Below are 19613 nucleotides of genomic sequence, written 5' to 3'. Positions count from 1 at the left end.
GGCGATCGGCTCCGGGGCAGATGCATTCTGCAGCGGAGCGGGGGATCAGGCCAGGCAGGGCTAATTTTTCCGGCATTGAGCATACTTGAGGGAGCCGCCAGGACCCGGCAGCCCTCGTGAGGGAGGCTGACGAGGCGAAGGTGGAGCCAGCAGCGCCCCCTCCCCAGCCGTTTAAAAGCTGCCCCTAGGGAGCGCAAGAGACCAGGAGCGCGGCGACCAGTGCGGGCAAACAGGGCGTGGCGCGTCAGAAGGGAGTGGCGCGGCAGTTAGCGCGGCAGTTCGCGCAGGCAGGGCGCGCAGGAAGGGCAGAGCGCTCCCCCTACACACAAACAACACCTCCTTAACAACAGCCGTAGCTAGGTGATAATGGTCGCCACCAGGCACGGTGCGCTCTCCAGAAAGTCGTACACACCCAGACCGACTACCCGTTAAAAAATGCCGCAGTTCAGGTCACCGGATGCAAGGAGTGTCTGAGCCTGTTGCTTCCATCGGCGGGAGGCAGAGAAACTGCGTGCGTGAGGTGCGAGCAGGTGGATGACCTGGTCCGCATGGTGGCGGAGCTCAAGGAGGAGGTGGAGAGGTTGAGGGCCATCAGGGAGTGTGAGCGAGAGATAGACTTCTGGAGTAACTCCCTGCAGGGCCTCAAGGAGAGGTACCGAGGTGAGACTCCTCAAATGGGGGTGGACCCCCTGCCCTGTAGCCGTCGGGCAGAGGGAGGGAATCTGGGAGTTGAGGAATGGAAACAGGTCCCTGCTCGACATCGCAGGCGACGCCCTCCCCTTCCGGCTCCACCTTCCCAGGTGTCCTTACGCAACAGGTTTGTGGCCCTGGAGCTCGAGAGACCTGTAGCTGAGGAAGAGATAGCAAGTGTTCCCAGGAGGATGCCTAGGGCGAGGAGGTCGACTCCACGCCTCAGGACTGCCTCCACCAAGAAAGACAGGAGGGTTATTGTTGTTGGAGACTCTATTCTTAGGGGAACAGAGGGCCCTATTTGTCGGCCTGACCCTACCCGTAGGGAAGTCTGCTGCCTCCCTGGGGCCAGGGTAAGGGACGTTGCCAGGAAGCTTCCCAACCTGGTACGCCCCTCTGACTATTACCCTCTTTTGATAGTCCAGGCGGACAGTGACAACATTGAAGAGAGAAGCCTGAAGGCTATCAAACAAGACTTCAGGGGGCTGGGTCGGTTAGTGGATGGAGCGGGAGTGCAGGTGGTGTTTTCATCCATCCCTACGGTGGCAGGGAGGGGTACAGCGAGGACACGGAAAGCCCACCTGTTAAACACGTGGCTCCGGGGCTGGTGCCAACGCAGAAATCTTGGGTTTTTCGATCATGGGGCACTTTACTCAGCACCTGGTCTGATGGCCTCAGACGGGTCCCTATCTTTTAGGGGAAAAAGGATCCTGGGCCAGGAGCTGGCAGGGCTCATTGAGAGGGCTTTAAACTAGGTAGGAAGGGGGATGGGGCTGAAGCAAGGATTGTTGGGGCTGTGCCAGGGGGAGCAATGGCAAGGCCGGGGGATAAAGTAATGGCCCAGCTGAAGTGCATCTACACCGATGCACGCAGCATGGGTAACAAACAGGAGGAGCTGGAAGCCATCGTGCAGCAGGCAGGCTACGACTTGGTTACCATCACGGAGACGTGGTGGGACCAGTCTCATGACTGGAGTACTGCAATGCCTGGCAATAAGCTCTTCAGAAGGGACAGGCAGCACAGAAGGGGTGGTGGTGTGGCTCTCTATATTAGAGAGTCTTTCAAGGTTGTAGAACTCGAGGCTGGGAATGACAAGGTCGAGTCCCTTTGGGTTAGGATCGGCAGGGACAACAAGGCTAGTGTCCTGGTCGGGGTCTGCTATAGACTGCCGAACCAGGATGAGGAGACTGATGAGGAGTTCTAAAGGCAGCTGACAGAAGTTGCAAAATCTTCAGCTCTTGAACTCGTGGGGGATTTCAACTTCCCTGACATATCCTGGAAGCACAACACAGCCCTGAGAAAGCAGTCTAGGAGGTTTCTGGAGAGCGTGGAAGATAGCTTCCTGACGCAGCTGGTTAGTGAACCTACCAGGGGTGGTACCCCGTGTTGCCTTCAGGGGGCAGTGGCGACCTGGTTCAGGAACGGCACAGCGACCAACCCCAGGCTGCTCGGTCCATCGGCTCACAGACACCAATGTGGTGGATGGCAAATGGCGTTTGTTGTCGAGTCACATGGCATTATATACCCGAGGCCCATAGCGTCACTTTCGCTTGCTTACATCACAGACCACACGCTACTGTCCATCAAGGGACAGGCTCCACCTTTCCGTACAGCGCGACATCTTCCGGCCGCCAGACCCTAACTACCCACATTTCCCCCCTCCCTATGCACAACCAAACTAGCTAAAATATAACAATCTTAAGACGTAGACATCATAACTTAAATAAAAAACATAAGGCACAATAACCAGGAGAAAACTAGGAGGTAACTGGTAACCCTGAGTAAATACACTCTTAAAGTAGTTGTTGGTGTTCTACCAACATAATGTTAACTTTCTCTAACCAGCTTTTAACAAACAACACAAGCTTATTTAGTATACAAGGTCCAAAGATAAGATCATACAAAGGCATCACAGCCCCCCACCCACGGAGGCCGCTTCGCTGTCGTCTGGGTTCTGCCAGTGTGGAACTCTCAGGCTTAGACAGGACGATTGCTGACTTATTGTCTTCTCTTGTCACCGGGGTATACAGATTACGGGGGTGTCCGATGATCCATTCCTGTGAACAGAAACTCAGTTTTCATTAGTTTTATTCTGAGTCACGGTCGGGTCACTGCACCGAACTGGCGCCAGTGCCCGATCCACTGTGATCTGGCAGATAGTAGGCGAGTTGATCATTCCTTGAGGCAGCATTTTCCACTGGAAGCTGGGGCGTTGGCTGTTTGGAGCTTCTCTGTCCGCACGAGTTGCCATAACTTCATGGGCCCACAGGCCCTGGGCTTACGCCTGGGGGGTGATCACTGTTGGGTCCACTCCCATTAGCCGCTGCACGCTAGAGCCATATAGTGGGTGATCTGCCCCAGTAACTTGGGCCAGTTGTCTCATACAGTTGTCCTCCCATTCTTGTTTAAAAGTGATCATCCCCCCCCCCCGTCAAAGATCAGTCTACAAGTTTGTTTTATATCAAACGGGAGCATATCGTCTCCCCTGAAAACACCATCTATGAGGGTGGAGACCATTGCAGAATGAAGCCCTTTATCTGCAATGGCTTTAACAATTGCTTGTACATCCTTAGGGTTTATTGGTGAGTGAACCCTCTGCCCCCCATCTGTTACCCAGACTGGGAATGCTAGCATGGCCGGAAGAGCCCAGTCGGCGCACGCAATCTTTATTTTCCTCCAATCCGTGAGAGGAATTTCTCCCCCTCGCGGTGCTGCTTTATTTCGGATGGGGATATTTTTGCTATCTGTCCCCATTTCCTCCTCCGAATTTGAATCGGTATCTGATCCGGAGTCGGAGCTCGACTGACTGCTCACCTCCGAGTCCCGGTACCCTCCCGTCGAGTTCGGGCCCCACCCACTAGCCTTGCAGGGGGGCCGCTCCCTGCTCCGCCCCCGCCCCCCACCCCTTTGGGCGGGCCGCTCTCTCCCTCGTGGCTCGCCCCGCCTTCTCGGCGAGGTGTTTGCCCCACCAGAGCGTTTTTTCGGATGGCCATTCCGATCGGCTCTCTGCCCCTCTCTCGCGCTTCTACCTCCTCCCCGGTCGTCCCCACAGCCGTTCTCTTTCTCCCATTTCCACGTGTTAGTAAAACCTAGCACTTCATCCCCGTTCCGGCCGGAGGTTTCTTCACCCGACTCTTTGTCTTCTAGTTCGGCGCCGTACTGGGGCGCACATGGCGGTGGTCTCTCCCAGATTTCCTCAGACTCTGGTTCCCCACCGGCACCCCTGGCTTCCTCAGCTGAGCCACCCCATAGCTTCCACAACTTTGATACGACCTTCACAAGGGTTTCCATCTTCCTTGTTGGTCCAGGAGCGTCCTCCCCGCCGGGCTGGTCCCGCCGCTCCGGCCGCCGTTCACCCGAATCCAGGAGTTTTCCCGGGTTTCGGCACCACTTGTTGCCTTCAGGGGGCAGTGGCGACCTGGTTCAGGAACGGCACAGCGACCAACCCCAGGCTGCTCGGTCCATCGGCTCACAGACACCAATGTGGTGGACGGCAAATGGCGTTTATTGTTGAGTCACATGGCATTATATACCCGAGGCCCATAGTGTCACTTCCGCTTGCTTACATCACAGACCACACGCTACTGTCCATCAAGGGACGGGCTCCACCTTTCCGTACAGCGCGACATCTTCCGGCCGCCAGACCCTAACTACCCACAACCCCGCTAGACCTTCTCTTCACAAACAGAGAAGGACTGGTGGAGGATGTGATTGTCGGGAGCTGTCTTGGGCAGAGTGACCACGCAATGGTGGAGTTCACTATTCTTGGCGAGGCCAGGAAGGGGACCAGTAAAACCGCTGTATTGGACTTTCGGAGGGCTGACTTTGAGCTGCTCAGGACACTAGTTGGTGGAGTCCCTTGGGAGGTGGTTCTGAAGGGCAGAGGGGTCCAGGAAGGCTGGGCGCTCTTCAAGAGGGAAATCTTAATGGCGCAGGAACGGTCTGTTCCCAAGTGCCCAAAGACGAGCTGGCGGGGAAGAAGACCAGCCTGGCTCAACAGAGAATTGTGGCTTGATCTTAGGAGGAAAAAGAGGGTTTATGATCTTTGGAAAAGTGGTCAGGCCACTAGGGAGGACTATAAGGATGTAGCGAGGCTGTGCAGGGACAAAATTAGGAAGGCCAAAGCTCATCTGGAGCTCAATCTGGCTACTGCCATTAAAGATAACAAAAAAAGTTTCTATAAATACGTCAGCACAAAAAGGAGGACTAAGGAGAATCTCCATCCTTTACTGGATGCGGGGGGAAACTTAGTTACAAGAGATGAGGAAAAGGCGGAGGTGCTCAATGCCTTCTTTGCCTCAGTCTTTAGCGGCAATACTGGTTGTACTCTGGATACCCAGTACCCTGAGCTGGTGGAAGGGGATGGGGAGCAGAATGTGGCCTTACTTATCCATGAAGAAATGGTTGGCGACCTGCTACGGCACTTGGATGTGCACAAGTCGATGGGGCCAGATGGGATCCACCCAAGGGTACTGAGAGAACTGGCAGAGGAGCTGGCCAAGCCACTATCCATCATTTATCAGCAGTCCTGGATATCGGGGGAGGTCCCAGTTGACTGGCGGCTAGCAAATGTGACGCCCATCTACAAGAAGGGCCAGAGGGCAGACCCGGGAAACTACAGGCCTGTCAGTTTGACCTCAGTGCCAGGGAAGCTCATGGAGCAGATCCTCTTGACAGTCATCACGCAGCACTTGCAGGGCAACCAGGTGATCAGGCCCAGTCAGCATGGGTTTATGAAAGGCAGGTCCTGCTTGATGAACCTGATCTCCTTCTATGACAAAGTGATGCGCTGGGTGGATGAGGGAAAGGCTGTGGATGTGGTCTACCTTGACTTCAGCAAGGCTTTTGACACTCTTTCCCACAGCATTCTCCTCAAGAAACTGGCTGCTCTTGGCTTTGACTGGCGCACGCTTCGTTGGTTTAGAAACTGGCTGGATAGCCGGGCCCAAAGAGTCGTGGTGAATGGAGCCAAGTCCAGTTGGAGGCCAGTCACTAGTGGCGTCCCCCAGGGCTCGGTGCTGGGGCTGGTCCTCTTTAATATCTTCATCGATGATCTGGATGAGGGCATTGAGTGCACCCTCAGTAAGTTTGCAGATGACACCAAGCTATGCGCGTGTGTCGATCTGCTTGAGGGTAGGAAGGCTCTGCAGGAGGATCTGGATAGGCTGCACCGATGGGCTGAGGTCAACTGCATGAAGTTCAACAAGGCCAAGTGCCGGGTCCTGCACCTGGGGCGCAATAACCCCAAGCAGAGCTACAGGCTGGGAGATGAGTGGTTGGAGAGCTGCCAGTCAGAGAAGAACCTGGGAGTGATGGTGGATAGTCAGCTGAATATGAGCCAGCAGTGTGCTCAGGTGGCCAAGAAGGCCAACAGCATTTTGGCTTGCATAAGAAACTGTGACCAGCAGGGCTAGGGAGGTGATCATCCCCCTGTACTCAGCTCTGGTGAGGCCGCACCTCGAGTACTGTGTTCAGTTTTGGGCCCCTCGCTACAAGAAGGACATGGAGGTGCTTGAGCGGGTCCAGAGAAGGGCGACGAAGCTGGTGAGGGGCCTGGAGAACAAGTCCTATGAGGAGCGGCTGAGGGAGCTGGGCTTGTTCAGCCTGGAGAAAAGGAGGCTCAGGGGCAACCTTATTGCTCTTTACAGATACCTTAAAGGAGGCTGTAGCGAGGTGGGAGTTGGTCTGTTCTCCCACGTGCCTGGTGACAGGACAAGGGGGAATGGGCTAAAGTTGCACCAGGGGAGTTTTAGGTTAGATGTTAGAAAGAACTTCTTTACCGAAAGAGTTGTTAGACACTGGAACAGGCTGCCCAGGGAAGTGGTGGAGTCACCATCCCTGGAGGTCTTTAAAAGACATTTAGATGTAGAGCTTAGGGATATGGTTTAGTGGGGACTGTTAGCGTTAGATCAGAGGTTGGACTCGATGATCTTGAGGTCTCTTCCAACCTAGAAATTCTGTGATTCTGTGATTATTAAGCTTTCTCATTTGACAGATGCCCAATCCCCTCATTAAGAGAAGACTAATATTTACACTAACATATATAAACATATATGAATATATCAGTATCAAAGTCAAAAGTATAAACACCCAACAGAAGTGTGATTTTAATGCATTGAAAGTCGAGAACTATAAGCACTATTTGTATTACATTAAAAATAGATTTAAAATCTGTCTACATGTGTTTGTTATTCCTGCTTTCTTTCTCATAAGTAACACTGATATATTGTTCCCAATGTATTTTTCCATAAAAAATTCTTCACAGCACACACAGAAGTATGTTGTAGGCTCCACTGCTTCTGTAAGAAGAAATTAAAAAACTATATGTGTTTTTAAATATTAGAAACACCATGAGATCTGTGACATAATATCCCACAAAATATGAAAGCTCAATCTGAAGTTTCAAAATACAGTGAAAGACTTTCAACTTGAAGATTTGGAAAAAATTTTCTCCCCTTAATTTACATCGCTAGAAATTATTAATAGAAACACTTGATATCGTACCAGATTTCTTTTGACATCAAATGTCTATGAATTGTCACACATGTAAATATGATAGAATGTTACAATTAATATTTGAATCAAAATGTCATAATGGAATGAAACAAGGCAGGGAGACCAAAGCATTTTCCTCACCATTTCTTATGTTCTTTCCCTAAGCACCAGCTGCTGGTAGCATCTTGAGACAGGATAGTGGGTTTGATGGACCTGTTGTCTGACAGAATATGCCTGCTCATGTTCTTATGGTCTTATAACAGTACTCTGCTTTTTACCATCAGTTAAACTTTAAATGTAAAAGCAAAGATATAAGGAAGTTAACTAAAACACTGCTTACAATGGAAGCAAGACAAAAGCGGAAAGCATATGCCCAAAGCAACTGAATGGATTGTGGCAGCAATAAAAGTGTAGTGTCACTGTAACACACCATGAAGTGATGCACAGGAGGCTTCCTGGCTCCAGAAAATAGTTCTATGTTTTGGGGCACCCACCTGAAAAAGCAATAAGGGCATAAAATATCTTTCTGGAAGTGATAGACTTTCCATTGAATAGAGTTTGAACACGGTGAGCTCCATAATGTTTGGATTCCAAATGTAATGTTTCTTTCCTGCTTCTTCTCTTTTTACTAGCCCAAATGACCCCTTTCGGTTCATAGTTACATTCATGTGCCTCCTTTTCCATTTGTGCCTGCTGCACTTAATGTTACACCCGACTGAAACGTGTGTGTAGGATGACACTTCTGGGCACGATGCTACTTGGGAAGTGATATTTCAGAACATACTATTCAATTTCTTCAGGCAGTATTTTAGGAGACAGAAGGTAAAAATCCAAATATAAAAAATGTACTTACTTGTCAGCTTAACAAAATTCCAAAAATAATTCATTTGAATTTGCAACGAATTGAGATAGATAAAAACAGATTATGAAAACACAAGTGAAGAAAACATACAGAAAAATGCTAAATAAAAATCTATGCAAAATACAAACTTAGTTAAAATAAATAATACACACAAACACACACCAAAAAAAAAAAAAATTACCAACGTTATGTAAGAACCTGAAAGTCTCATTTGAATTTCATCATATTTAGATGCAGGTCATATATATGTAAAATGAAAGATTAATGCCACAGAAAATTTTAAAAATGTTTAAGTGTTGAAACAGCCCTCAAAACCTTCCCTGACCCTGTAACACCTATGTTTTTACCAACATGTTCAGTACTTGATTTCAAATTCCTCCCATCTCACAACGGAGGAAAACAACTCTGCCCACTTTTAACTTAATTTAACTGCCAGCATACTGTCTGTTCTGGATGTGACCTCCTAAGCAGAAGGCTCTATATGTACTTAAGCAGTACCACTTCACTTTGAACACTGCTAAGACTGCATGGGGAGGAACAGACCTCCACTTTCTATCCAAAGATATAGCAGATATGTTAGAAAACCAAGTATGAAATTTAAGCATTTACAAGACTGGGTGGAACATAAACATCTTAATTAGACTTCATACTTCTTGCTAAGTTTCTTATTGCAAGGTAATAAGATCAAGATGACAGAGTTGGCTAATGGTAGTTATTAAAGAAATTCAAATTCCTTATTTCCACTTCATTAACTCTCTATCAAAGCATATTGCATCTTCTTTGGGAGAATAATGACATCAGGGGGATCAGACCTTCCAGAGGCAGAACTTTCCAGCACTTCAGCAAGGTGCTCCACACTTCACACTTTGATGAGCAGATCAGCATGGAGAATCATAGAGTAAACACAAAATACAAGCCAGCTCATTCTTTCCTATCCAGAAATAAGACATCCTAATGAATCACCCATGTTTGAAATGAGGGTTTGATGGAAAGAAATACAAAATATAAACAGAGATGTATTCAGAACACCATGTCTGTGGCAAATTAAATCCTTACAGCTTTATTCCATAATGGTAATAAAATTAAAAAAATTAAAAAAAAAAAAAAGAAGAATCTGTAGATGCATGTTTTAAGTTATTCCCTTAAGCCTACTCAGATCTGCTGTATGACAAATGTGGGAGGTTGAGTGTTGAGTGAGAGTGGCTTATATGCCAAGGAATGGAGGGAAACAAAAAAAAATGACAACGAATACATTTAATAATAGATTCTTATAGTTTCTCTTCTCTATGTATAGTGGTCCCATTTTTACATCTTCACATCATAGACAAACAGGCATTATTGGAACTAAAAGAGCCTGCTGATAATTGTTTAGTTTGCCTTTTTTCATCTTTTCTGATGACCTTATCTTTTTAAATCATACTTTGTAGAGTAAACCAGAACATTTTACTGATCATGATATTTTTAAAGTGCTTGTCACCTTGATTTCACAACAGAATAAATTCAAGAACAGTAGTGTAACACATCATTAAGTAGGTTAATTTTGCTGCCTACATGATGCAGACCTAATCCTGTATTTGTCTAAGTACCTTAAATTTGCAAGGTACAATAAAATATTTCGATGACTAATACATTTTATTTTTTAAAATAGTGTTCATCTTCATTGAATATTTGTATTCACAGAATGATTCAAATAAGAATGAAATATATACTTTCATAGACTGTTCCACAGGTCTTCAAAAACTGCTTGGGAAAGGACATGCAAGTAATAAGCCAGCAGTAGTAAACAATGTGACATCTGAGGGATGTTATATTTGTCAGCCTAGTATCTAACTTCTTTGACTACTGTCCAATGAGGATAACACACAGACCTTTTCATACCACAAAACACTAATTAGCTGCCATAAGTCTTCTTTGTGCTACTAGTTATGAATATGAATGTAATTCATATTCTTATTCATTTTTCTAAGTGACAGCTTTAGAATTCTTCCCATTTTGCATGTAGACACATCACATGTGAATGTGCTAAATGAAGTCAATAAGCCAAGGTAAAATGATTTCTACATTTACAGTGAAGGTAAAAGGGAGACACAGGTCACTGCTACTGAACTAGTAAGTACACTCCATGTTCTGGGAGGTAACATTCCCACTATTTAACTGTTACACTCTCTTTACATCCCTTTGTTCATTACATAAAGAGTAAGCTACCTTTCTGATCCTCTCTTAATACAGTCACCCTCTTGTTTTTTTTTTTCTAATATTGTCCCAGCTCTACATAGTCCTCTCTACTTCAGGGATACAGATTATATGTGCCTTTCTCTACTTTGGACAATCACACATATTTGCTTTTCAGTTTAAAATCAGGAACCAAGCAACTAATTCTTCGCTGCTTTTCTTCAGTAGGGTCTTTCCTAGACACAAGAATAATATGTCTAACATTTTATTTTACTCGTGGGGTAGAATTCTTCTGATCAACATAAGAAATCAAGAGGTTAGTCTAATTACCGATAGCTTACTACACAGACAATATGTGCTTATCAATGGCAGGTCACTGACTTGCCCTAAAAAGCATTCTTTGGGTGAAATAAGTCTTCCACTGCAGAGTATATTCTCTTCAGTGATTGTTAAAAAAGTTTCAGGTAACTAACCGAGCTATAACATGTAACTTTCAGATGCCTAAAATGGGAGAAATTGATTCTATTCAGGCTGTCTGAATGTATATTTCTGTGAAAGGTGGCACCAGAAAAATGAAATTTAAGTTTTATTTCAGCCGTGCTGATGAGTCACAGGTGCCATTGAACAAATCAGTCCCTCTTACTTTTTCTCATATATTCTGTTGAAGACAAATCCATTTAAAGACCAAGGCTTAAATTGGCATGATAATCTGCAGCTCCCTCTATAGGAAAATTTATCTACAGAAGAATAAGATATGGACAGCATTTCCACAAATAAGGGACATGACTCCATAACTAGGAAGACAAGCACTAATGGATTGGGAGAGTTTACATTTTATTGCAGAGTAGGCCTGCAGTTGTCAGAATTGTCTGTTCTCTCATCTAGTAAAAGGATATTAGATGGTAGATAGTTATATCCAATGATTCAAGGCTGAGTCAGGATTCAGAAGAGGTAAGTTCAGATCAAAAAGGAGAGAATTTTGGTGTTACAGTACAATGTGTATCTGACAAAATCCAGAAAATACAGTAAGGAATGAAATCTAATGAGTCTTTCCTGCAAAGTATTACCAAACCAAATAGGATCAAGCAAATCCAGGAAAGAGCTAAACTAAGCATAAAAAAAAAAAAAAAAAAAAAAGAAACACAAGAGGAAGCTGCAGCCAGCTATGAAACAAACAACTATATGTGATCTCGGATGTGTTTCTTGGGAAAGAAACTCTCACTGGGCAATCCAAAGTTATTTTCATCTGGGTTTAGCTGAACAGCTGGCTTGAAAGGAAACTGCTTACAGTCAGGATGCCAGATATATTCCTTGTTTGCTCAATGGGATTGACCAACAAGTCAATGATCCTTTTACAGTAAATACTTCTGGGCTACTTAATAGAGTGTGTACTCTTGGTCAGCCAAAAACACCATCTGTGATTCCAAGGTGAACTAGACTCCTAAAGGGAAGGGTATTTTGGGTATGCTTAGATAAGACAATGAAACAGGTTGTAACAGAATGGTAAGAATCACTTTTCTTGAAGATTCTCCAAATTAGATGCTTTGTTCTTCTGTGATGAGAGCATAATTCTGGATATGATAACACAGTGGAAATTCTCTCTGAAATGTATTTCTAACAAAACATAAAAAATTTTACATGAGTAATACTTCTGGAAAATATCACCCAACAATATGGTCAACAGTTTGGTTTAATCTCCTACTCTATGTAGGCATGGGAGTTCTTTAAAATCTTTCCAATACCTATGAAAGCAGCAGCCAAAAGAGCTGCCCCATTACGTTGGTGTCAAGAACTGAATTACATCTAGCTGCAAATGCTGAGGTATAAAATGTACCTGTGCCTTATTTTGTGTTTCATTTAAATCTCTAATGAAAATGAGGACTTTCCCTTTAAAAACTCATAAACAATAAACAAGACAAAGAGATATGACTCTGGCAAAACAGTTTTTAAAATTCCGTGTACTGAAGTACAGAAAGAAAGGTAGAGAGAACTTTGAGCATCTGCTCATAATATCACATTCAGAATACAGTGTAATGCTCCTACTCATACACTGACTAAACTTACAGAAGTCAACAGCATTACTCATATAATTACTCACCTCTATATGACTAGGACTATGTAAATCTATACTAGACAATGAGGAGCAATGGTGTAACTCTACTGTTTCACATGTTTTTTGCTGAAATGTCATCCCTTTTCCTGGGGAAATTTAGCCCCTGCTTCTCCTCCACCCTCACTCCCCTTAAATAAAATAAAAATAAATAAATAAATAAAGTCTGGTGCCCATTGAAAAAATTAAAGCTGGATTAAAGAATCAGAAGGCCCTACTCACTCTGCACATTTCTCATGCCATTCCACCTCCCTCTTCCTACTTCTCCTCCCAGGCTTCCTGAGCTTTCTGTTGCTACAACGGGTCATGTTTCTGCTTAGAGTGTCTGTACCTAGCTGCCAGCACTCATCCCCCTTATAGGGAGTATTGATAATGTCAAGGAATCAAGGGACAGCTGAGATGAGGTCAAGTAGGAGATAGAAATACCAGTTTGTTGAGTACAAAGAATTGCCCTCTGTCCCTTTGGCCAGTGGAAATAAATAAATAAATGTTTCCGAGTCTGAGGTAGGTGCACATACTAGAAAAATAACCACACTTCATTATTTACAATACTAAAACCATCAGGGTCTGAAGCAAAGTGCTCAGAGTCATGTTAAGATTTATAGAAATAAGATTGTTTTTCTAAATGTCTTTGTTTAGATAATACTTGACAGGATCAGCTGGAAACAGCAAAATTGCCGTGCAGAAATGGGTATACTTTTGAGATGCACAGTTAACCTCAAAGAGGAGGAAACAGTTTGTGCTGCCTTTGTTTACTAGGTTCCCTGAGAAGCAAAAATTGGCACAGGAAAGACACATTGCTCTGATCATTTTAATTAAAGCCTGTAATGCATCAGTGAATATCTAAAAACAAATGTCACTCTCATCAGCTTGTTTCTCACTCCTCTTTCTCCCAAAACATACACGGTATATGGGATGAAGAGAGCTGAAGGCCTAAGCATAAACATAACCATAAAGCAGCTATGGGGCCATTTTCAGCATTTTTAATGGGTCAAAGCATATCCAGGAACTCCTCTGTCAGGTATTCTTGGCAACAGAAATTATTAGGTTCAATCTGTCTGGGAGTCCCTTCAAAAATAAATAAAATGGATCTTTCCCAGAGACAGTCTCTTTATCCCTGTCTCTTGGTGATTGACATAAAATTTCCTCAAATAAATGACTAATCAAATTTGTACACAGAAACTCCTGTTTGGCAAAACATTTGATAAAGACCAGATATATCTAGATGTAATACAAAACGTCATGATCACAAGCAGCTGGAGTGAATGCCAAGAGCTGTAGCAGAACCTCAAGCTTTATGCCAGATTAGACAGAAGTAATTGCCTTTCAGGAGAAAGAGAAATAATTCTCTTCTCAAGAGTAATTCTCTTTCCTCTCATTTCCTATATTTCTCCCCATCTTCACCACTTACTTAGGCCCCTTACAGTCTAAGGCATGCTCCCCTTTTCCTAGTGGCAGTCTGTCTGCTTGTCCAACCAAAAATGTACATTTTATCCATTATCTGGGTGTTGCAGACACTATTTTATACTGCAGACTACCTCAACTTCTGTGTACAAGCATACAGGTCAGCTCCTGAAAGTTCCTGTCTATAGTGCACCTACATGTACACTAACCTGTCTTTCACATCAGGGTTTATTCAGTAGATGGTATTGATGGTTTGCTCTGGGCTGGGAATAAGGAACAAATGAACTGGAAACTTACTTACAGGAAAAATCTTGTAAGTAGGAAAGAAAACAAGAACAGGAATTCTTCTTCCTTGATCATCTCAATTCTGAAACAACTAAGACCAGAGGAAAATTATTATAAAATAAAAATAAAATTAATAATAATTATAATAATAATAAGCTGAGAAAGTTTGTTGATGTGGAACTGGAAAACTGACAATTTTTTCCTTCTTAAAGCAAATTAAAGATACTTGTGACAATAAAATAATCTCAATTCTCTCTGAAATCATGAGTGGCCAAAATAAACAAATATATAGATAAACAAATAATAATAATAATATATTATAATAATCCAGAACTCTTTACACAGGGGCTGAAACTCTGAACGTCAATATCAATGTATAAACTTCTACCTTGACCTACAGCTCTTAAAGAATAGCTGGATGAACTGTAGAGTAAAAAATAAATTTGTTTAATAATGAAGTAAACATATAAAAGAGATGGAAGAAAAATCTTTTCTCCCAAAAGCCAAAATGTACAAGTTTAAGGGATTAGAACTGGTATTTATGTATAAACATTGCAACAAAACTTCAGTAAATATTGTGGAGCTAACAGTTTGGGAACACTGAAGTGAAAAAACTGCTTCATTATGGCCCACAGTTATCCATGTAGCTGAATTGCAAATATCCAAAGAAAGGGGCGTCTTGCTTCTTTTATTACTATAACTGGGTGATACCTTTCCTCATGTTACAAATTATTGGTGAACATCAGTACACTTACATTAAATGCAAATACTAATACAGAAACCATTAAAAAGGGCAGGTTTAGTGCAAGTGAATTTAATTGTAAAAGTGAGAAAGCTGGAAAAGTAAGTATCCCTTCATATTTATCGAGATTCCTAGTACTCGTATAATTTTGTATTGTCCAATTTATCATACTGCTACGGGCTACAGACCTCAAGCAAAGTCAAATGATATTAATGGGACCTTTTCAAGACTGTCAGCTGTACCTGGAAGGCTAAAGGAATATGCATCTTATCAGATGCTTTTTCTTTGTTTCTTTTTTGATATCTTGTTGATATTGCCTTGGATCAGAGGCAAGATAAAGTGAACTCCTCGGTCTCTCTTGTCCTCTGTCTGTGATCCTGTCAGAAGTGAAGAGGAGAATGATTTCAGTGTCATCTTTTTGAGATGCTGAGATTTCCCAGCACTATACCTATCATTGTTATTCTGAAACCAGTATTAAACCATAATATGATAAAGATGTGGATATAGAAAAGTGGTTGTAAGACACTGATTTTAATTGCTTATGACTTTGTTAGCCATTAAGTATTCGTTCTAGTATTTTTCATTCTTTGAGTCTCTGCAGAGCAAGTATTTCTGCAAAAACAGCCCAATCTTTCCACAGATGGAAATAGAAGTTATTCTGTCCAAACAAAAAGCGTGTAAATTTTTGAAAATACAAGTACCTCTGCAGTCTGGGAAAACAAACAAACAAGCAAACAAACAAAAACCCACTTGACAAAGAATTTATTCTTTCCACATAAATGTTTTAGAATCCCATGAGATTTTCCCCAAATGTATTTTAAGATCTTTTTCTGTGGGGAATTTTGCAGAACATCATATCCACACTAAACATCTTCCATTCCAGGACAGCCAGGAATTCCTCCTCAGGCATTCAAGAATTGTTCCATCATTTTTCTTTTTTCTTACCTCCCCCTCTCTCCCCCCAACAATTATTCCTTAGGAAATAAAGAATTTGCTTGTCACTGAGTGCAGGAAATGAGAGAAATGAGGTTGTGGGGACTATGACAGTCCTAAGGGGGTTATATATTGTATTTCTTATGCAAAGGGATCTACCAAAGGTTGCATAGATAACGTTAATGTCAGCATCTGACTACATAACCGTAACATTCTGTTAATTACATGTAATTTCATGTAAATCAGAAATACAAAGAACTTCTATCTAATGTCCCCCTTTTTCAGCTCAGGCTGTTCCTATTGTGTATTTGTGTTTGTTTTAGTCTTATTTTAGAAGAATGAATATTCAACTATTTCTCCTTGGAAACATTGTCATTTACTAAAAAAAAAATTAGGGCATTATTTCTCCACTTACTGTGAATATTCAAATTTTCTTTTTCCTTTCTTTATTTTATACATATATATATATATTTATTTTTTTTACGTCCTTGTGAATATAGAATATAGATCTAGCCAATTTTTCTGTGCCTTTCTCTTTGCAGAGCACTCAAGCTAGAAAGGTCATAGAGCTTCTGTTGGGATAGGCACAATATAAAACAAAAAGCAGTGACCTCTGCATGAGGAACACCCAGGAACAAAGTTCCACGGCAGTTTGTAGGGATGGTTTCTATTTGTGGGGACAAAGCAGGAGAGGGCTGCAGAACTGGTCCTTGTATAAACTCTTTGTTCATGCAGCCTCCCAGTATTGGTGGACCACAGCGATATACTAGCTGCTAGATGTAGTGAATATTATAGTCTGAAAGCCACCAAGCACAACAGCTGTCAAGTCTAATGCAGCCAGCATACTGCTGGAAAGCAGGCACCTTGCATAATAGTTTGCTCAGCTCCCAATCCAGTTTACTTTGATGCATCTTTGTGTGCATCAAATAATGTTTTATATTCTTTCATTCCCGATCATTTTATTAAATTCCATGTTACAAGTTTGACGAAACCTTCTTATGTTTCACTAGGTCTTATTTATGTTTTCTTCCAAAAAATAAATGTATTGTAAAGTTGGTTTATTTGCAAGGCAATGTTTAACAAAACAGTATGAGATGTATCTGATTAAAAACCCAGCCAACAATAAAGTGATTATCTTTCTGCACAGTGTGTGGTGCCATATGGTGACTGAGCAAGTGGGAAGAATAGATGCTTAATATGCAGCTCCAGTGATTTACTGTTACTGACTTCCTGTAGAAAATGACTGTTTCTTTCATAAAGACCTAATTAGTTCAAAAAGTATACGTTTGCAGTAAAATTTATATTGATAAAGTTGCCAATGCAATTTTCAAATATATTAATGATCTACAAAAAGCTCAATTGGCAGGTGTATTTTGAGCTACCTGTCTCAATCTGCCCTGCTGACCCTGATCAGGAGAGCTGCTTGAAATAACCAGCTGTTTTACTGTTGTGTTTCTTTTTTTAATAATTTATTATGTTTATAAACTGTATATAATTGCATCAAATTAGGTAATAAATATCTGAGCATACTAAGCAACAACTGTATTTTCAGCTTTTTTTTTTTTTTCTGCTGATAAACTGAAGATTTTGTAAAAATAAAAAAAAATAAATCCATTCTTTCCTAAAATCAAGCGATGCTCTCTCCCTACGACAGCATAAAAACACAAGACACCAACCTGAAATACACACAAATAACTAAGGCAGAAATCACATCTTTATCAAAAGTTGTATTTAATGGACTTTATAGAACTACAGCAGTTTTCTCTTTCATTAGATCTATGCAAAACACCTCCTTTCTTACTGTAGTATAAATTCAAAATAATGCTACCGAATTCTGTGATAATGAGAATAATTCTGGAAAATAGGTGCTTTAAGAATGAAATCTATATCCTATTAAAACCACTGGGAGGCTATCCACTCACTTGAGTCTCTATTTCCATAATTACAAATAGACACATCTTGTGCATAAGATTTTAGATAATTTCTAATATATGTAAAATGCTATCCCATGGGGTATCACAGTAAGTGTTTCCATTATTTTTGTATTTCAGTCATTTCATTTTTTGCATACATATACAGTTTAATCCCTCCTTTTTACCTCTCGAATGTAATATTGTATAAATGAATTCCTTTCAGTCATTCAGTCTCATATTAAAGAAATGTGGAATCCCACACAGGCCTGTAGTGTCTCCAGACATATTCTTCATTTCCCTCTGAAGCTAACAAGCATAACTGTCTTATCTCCATCCTCCTCATTACTATGGCTTCATTTCTGCTTTTTCCTTTCTCATAGTTATTATTATTTGGTAATATATAAAAAAATATATATAAATAAGATTCTTCAAATTCTTTTTCCCCTGGTCTTAATTGTTTCAGAGGCTCATCACCTTGATAGAATGAAACTATATTCTTCCCTTGTCTTTGTTCTCCATCCTTACTTTTATTCTCAAAATAAAAAAAAAAAAAAAAAAAAAAACACAAAAAACTTTTTTTTTTTTTTCACGAGGTCACATAGTCTAATTATTTTCCATGTTTTGTGCATATTTTATTTTGGTGGACCTATGTGGTGTCTCTGTTTCCCATATTTACTTGTAAACTCTTTTGTGTGGGGTTAAGGCATAGCGTCTGTACATGTTCTAATTTGTGTGCATGACAGTAACTGATAAAGATTCAGTATTGCTTTAGCATTAGTGTTAAACAGTGTTTAAAAGTAGTTTTACTGAAAATAGCAGTTGTATTGAAATTTGAATTTAATTCAAATTTAAGCCCAGTGGTCGGTGGAATGAAGACTGTGGATACTGTAATTGCTCATTCAACACCACAGCTTTTCAAATTAAGGATAGTAACCGAGAGACCTTTCTGTTAGCTAAAAAAATAAAAGATCTGGTGATTATTCTCTTTCACAAGCACATGTGCATATTCTTAAGACTTACTGGGAAAAGAAATTCATTAACAGGATAACTTATATCATATTTATCTGTTTGTTGTTTTTTTTTTTGGGGGGGTTGGTTTTTTTTTTAGCAGGTTACAGCTAAAAATAATAGTAAAATGCATATAATAATATGCAAAATAAATTATTTTCCATCTAGCTTAAACAGTAAATTGTAAGTATTCACACTCATGTTGAGTAGAATACTGAACTGTATTCAATCTAGTAATCTGAATTTGGCCTTGTCCCTAGAAAATGATCATCTGTTAGCTTTACTTCATATGTAGCATAGTAAAATGAGTGATGTTATGAAAGTAATGTTATCGTGTAGATGTCCCTGTGAATTCTATAAAATAAAGAGATAAAAGAATATAAAATTGAGGGAAATTTTCAAAAGTGTTTTTATTTCCTTCCTTTAATTTCCTTTAAAAATGGAGAAAATCACAAAAGAGACTATGATCTCAGATTGTATGGGTGACAATTGGTATATGAAGCTACAGGACATAAAAGAACAGTAAACATGAAACTGTTAGTTTAGAAGATTAAAGGATATTCCTTCCTCCTCTAGAATATCCTTTCTTCCCTGGAAAGTTTTGTGAAACATGTGAAAGGGGCAGACAAGGAAGTGGTGAGGTCAGTTTTCATTTCAGTTTTATGTACAGTCAGAAAAAGTTAAATAGGTGTGTTATGTAGGTTATATGTTATATGTTATACAAAATGTGCAGTCTTTTATTTTTTATTGGAGATTGAGAAACAGAGAGGATAGAGGACAGGACATGAGAGTGAACACTGTAAGCCTCGTAAAGTGACAGAGTAATTTTGGTCAGGAGAAACATCTGAAGAGCATATACATGTATTCCAAGTGCTTGCATAAACACAGCTTACCTCAAGGTAGATGGGAATGCTTTGTCTTGCTGAGTTTTGAATATCTCCATGGAAATCTCACACTTTAAACAGTTTTAATTTCTGTCCACCTTTATGTCCACCTTAC

This window comes from Netta rufina (assembly GCF_964035555.1).
Source record: "Netta rufina genome assembly, chromosome: 1".
NCBI lineage: Eukaryota > Metazoa > Chordata > Aves > Anseriformes > Anatidae > Netta > Netta rufina.
Note: the sequence above shows the minus strand (reverse complement) of the source record.